The following is a 4,774-nucleotide window of genomic DNA, read 5'->3' as shown; positions in this document are numbered from 1 at the left end:
AACATTTGAATTCAAATGAATGGGACTGAAGTTTTAGAAAAATGGGGTTTGGGTTATGAGACTACTTTTGTGTGTGAGTGTGGTTCTGAAAACTGTTTTTCTTTACTGTTATTTTACAATGTACCATGAAAACTTCTTCCATGCACATGAGTGAAAATGTCCTACTGACAGAGAACACTGCAGTTGGATCAAAAGGCTGCTGGCAACAAGAGTGCCAGCTAAAGCAAGGTATCAGCTGAAGGTTAAAGCACATAGCATGGCAAATGCCTGCCAGGGAAAGCAGAGTCGGCAATATTTTCATCAGAGAAATCAGAATTTAAGACCAAAGGCATTAGAGATATGGGATATCATGTAAGCCCACTTGGCCCCTACATCCACCGTGACTTTCCTGACACCCATGGTCCCCTTGGCGAGAATGGATCCCGTACATCTCTTTGCATCCAATGTAAACCACCCATTTTCTGCTTTTTCCTTAGCTCTTCCTGAGCCCTTGACATATCTCCACGTTCTCTCATCACCTCCTCACACTGCCCGAGTGCCCTTTCTGTAAGTCCTCCTGATAATCCTTGGGGGAATCGTCTGTTCCCCTGTCCATTTTTCTTTTTGCTTTCCTGGGCATGTCATCTTCAGCCAGGCGTTTTTCCGCATCCCACAGCTCACTCTCAGGATTTGCCTGGGATTCTGGCTTGCTCTCACACTGCGGCCTTCCCTCATTCTCGGACTTGCCTGGCTTTTCTTGCTTTTCCTCATCTTCTGGTTGTCCCTCATCATCTGGCTGTCTCCCATTCTGGAACCTTCCCTCATGCCCTGGCTTCCCCCTCCACTTCCAGCTTCTCTTCCTCATCGGATTTCCCTTCATCTTCCGGCTTTAGCCTCGCTTCCAGCTTTCCTTTCTTTTCATCGTAGAGTTTTTTCCATGTTGACATTTCCCCTTTTTTTCTGCCCTGCAGGGAACCGGACAGGTTCCTCTGTCCCTTCTAGTCTTGCAGAGTGCTGGGGACTGACGCGCGGAGGTGCGGGCCCAGCAGGCCCCTGCGTCCTCTGGCTCCGGAAGCGCGCCCTCCCCCCCTCCCCCGCCAGCCTTCAAGGAGCAGGTTCTGCGCAGGTGCAGGAACGCACCAGCAAGGCAGGCAGGGAGCGTGCGTACTTTTCCTTAAATTCGAAATTCCATCTTTTTTTTTTTTCTTCACTCTTTCAATTATTCATGAAACATGTAGAACCTTTTTTCTTCTCATGAAGAAGGAACGAAGCTAGAGTACAAGAAGTATAAACTTTACAGTTCAAAACAGGTGTCAAGTGGTCCAGAATCTGAATTCACGTCAAGGATATTGACACACAGGAAAGAGATGAGAAAACTATAAAAGCAAACGAGATTTTGTAGACCAGTAGTGTTGCTAAAGGCCAAATTTATTTCCTAAATCCCAAGTTATCAGACTGTGGTTCAAATCTTCTTTTTCTATGTAGAGATATCCTTGATGATGACCATAGTTTAATAAATAAATATAGTCTCTTAAGATAAAATCACTTTCTGCATTTTCAAAACAATCTGCCATTATTAGCTGTCTTGATTTGTTTATGCAATCACGTGAGGTAGCAAAGTACGTGTTATTCTTTTCTTACCTGCCCCAGATGGTAGCATGAATGAACCCCAGGTCAGGAACTAGCTTGGAAAGTAATCCCAGCCTTGCCTCTTGCTCACCTTATACACCCGATAAAGCTCTCCCAGAGCCTTTTAGGGAGTTCAAAGAGAATCTAGACATTATAATGCTGTAAACTAGGGACAGCGTGCTACTAATCATTTAGTTCTTCTCATGCCTGCTCTCACACACTCATACAATTGCACACATACACACACAAAACCATTCACCCATAATGGCTTGGGCAAAATAAATGTGTTGTGATCATGACTGTAAAGTATATACCCTAATAGATCTTAGAAGATGAAGTAATTTACTTCTTATTTTCTTATCCTTAATTTCCTTTCCTATAATTCTCATATTTTTCCCCATTAACAGGTCTGTCTGTATTCTCTTTTTTGAAAGACGCTAACTGGAAAACAGCCTTCACTCACCTTCTTATCTTGCACTGTTCCATTAACAGCTAACTTCACTCCCTCTCTGGAAATTCCCCTCTGTTTGTCCACAAAGCCTTAGAAACTATAGATAAGCATCTCATTTTATCTAAGAACAAGATGGGATGGGCACTGTTTGATCACAGACCCTACTATTTATAGATATTGTTGCTTTTATTAGATTAGGATTAAGAAAACAGGAAAGTTTCAATACCTAATTTTTAACTGGATTAACTTTTACATACTGGGTTATATTTGTTCTAAAATACAATATCCCTACAGTTGATGCTACTAGAACCACTGCTCCATGACTCCACACTGTCCATCACCTGGAAATTCAGTACATTCTGGAGTCTCCTAGGAGTCATTCTGACTCTACAAAACAGAAGTTTGTGGAGCTATGGTCCTTGGGAAAAAGTCACAGTGAATTACTTTGAACTAGCTAGTATAATGAATTTTGTTGAAAGAATATTGTGTATTTTATATGTGAAATATTTATGTGTCTATGTGTACAGTAAGCAAGAACAAAATTGCTATATTTATAAGTAAAATTTTGAAAAGATAATCTGTGTTTTTGATTTATATATCTGTATAAAATTATTTGCAAAGAAATATAATATTTGCTAGCTTTTTTTAATTAAACATTTTTTTAATGTTTATTTATTTTTGAGGCAGAGAGAGACAGAGCATGAGCGGGGGAGGGGCGGAAAGAGAGGGAGACAGAATCAGAGGCAGGCTCCAGGTTCTGAGATGTCAGCACAGAGCCAGATGAGGGGTGTGAACTCGTCAACCAGGAGATCATGACCTGAGCCGAAGCCAGCCGCTCAACCGCTCAACCGACTGAGCCACCCAGGCGCCCCTAACTTGCTAGCATTTATTGTGTACTAACTGACAGGTATAACAGAAAACCTAAAAGGAAACTATTTCGTTCTGTTTTTACAGGTAAAGAAATTGAGGTTTGGTAAAAATCTGTAACTTTCCCAAGGTCGTACAGCCTATAAGAAGTAGTTTTTACATTGCAAGTAAAGGCAGTCAAACTCCAAAGCCCATGCTCTTAAATATCGCACTGTAGAGACCATGTTACCTACACCTGTAATTAACTTCTCTCAGACACTCACTGTTATGGTCTCAGTTGTGTCTCTCCAAAATTCATATATGAAGTCTTAACACCCAATACCTCAGAATATGACTGCATTTGGAGATAGGTCCTTTAAAGAGGTGATTAAGTTAAAATAAGGCCATTAGGGTTGGGCCCTGACCCAAACTGACCATTGTCCTTATAAGAAGAGATTTGGACACGCAGGGACACACCAGTGAAGCATGTGCACAGTGACTTTACACCAAGCACCTGGCTTGTAGGTGGTTAAGCTGAGAGTCGTATCTAGGTCTTAAGACTTGAACAATTTCATTCAATCAAGTAATACATTGATTGTGTCATGTGACAATCTTTATTCATTAGACAGAAAAAAGCAATAAAGGGATGAATAGTAAGCTTGAAATCAGAGAGCTCTAGGGTATAGGACCAAATGATTTAAAAAGTTAAAAATGTGAGTCCAAAGTGAGGTGCTATGGTATTCCAGCAGATTGCATAGTACTCCCACATGAATACAACAAATATTGACTAAATGCCTACGTTTGCCTGGCACTGTGTGAGAGGCTAGTGTTAGATTTGTGAATAAAAAGTCATTACCTCTATCTTTAAGAGGTTATGGTCTAGTGGAAGTGGTGGAAAACAATCATACAAATCATTGTTCAGTCAAATCTGTGAAAGTGTTTTTTAAAAAAATGTCCATGGAGTAAAGCTAGTATATTAGCACAGGTATTTAGCCTCTGAAGGGGGATTCCCTGATGAAATCAGGCTCAATTTAAAAAAATGATCTGGGATTATAGGTATTTAAAATCACCTACCTGAAAAATTCACACAATCAGAATGCATCATTCCTTAAATAATTATGAGAGCCTAAGTTTTGCTCTGGTAATTTCTTTTATCTGATATTTTCAGTTTTTACTGTATCACTAGTTAGTTATCTAACAGCTAGGCAGGAGTTGAAATTAAAATTGAATGTGAAAGTGATTTTAAATCTAGTGGGTTTTTGGTTTATTTTGAGTGATATCTCCCAGCTGATATTAATGCGTTTCAAATCCTCACTAAAAAACTAATCTAGTAAGAAAATATTTGTCCTTAAAAGTAATTTTAATATTTCTGAGTGAGGAGCTGTAAGTGGTGGACATTTATTTGCCAACCACAAGAACACTCTTGGAAAATGCAATAACTAGCTTTAGTCTATAGTATAAGATAGCAGTTATTTTTTCTCTCACTCTTAGAATATACTACTTATGCTTCTGGGAGAAGTGTTTTGTTTTGTTTTTAATTTTTTTTAAATGTTTATCTTTGAAAGAGTAAGAGACAGCATGAGCAGGGGAATGGGAGAGAGAGGGAGACACAGAACCCAAAGCAGAGGAGGGACAGAGAGAGGGAGACACAGAAGCAGAAGCAGGCTCCAGGCTCTGAGCTGTCAGCACGGAGCCCAATGCGGGGCTCGAACCCACGAACCATGAGATCATGACCTGAGCCAAAGTCAGATGCTTAACTAACTGAGCCACCTAGGTTCCCCCGGGGAGAAGTGTTTTTAAAGTGTACAGGAAATTATTTAAGAACTCTATGCAGTTACTAGCATTAATAATGGTATTCACCTTATTATT

The 4,774-nt window shown here is 40.1% G+C and overlaps 1 pseudogene; it reads right to left on the bottom strand.

The window, feature by feature from the left end:
* Positions 1-331: 331 nt before the first annotated feature.
* Positions 332-926, bottom strand: LOC125164335 (transcription elongation factor A protein-like 3; annotated as a pseudogene).
* Between the last annotated feature and the right edge of the window lie 3,848 nt (positions 927-4,774).

Source organism: Prionailurus viverrinus, chromosome A1 (genome assembly GCF_022837055.1).
Source record: "Prionailurus viverrinus isolate Anna chromosome A1, UM_Priviv_1.0, whole genome shotgun sequence".
In the NCBI taxonomy this organism is placed as follows: domain Eukaryota; kingdom Metazoa; phylum Chordata; class Mammalia; order Carnivora; family Felidae; genus Prionailurus; species Prionailurus viverrinus.
The sequence above is the reverse complement of the archived record's forward strand: the minus strand, read 5'-3'. Positions and strand labels throughout refer to the sequence as shown.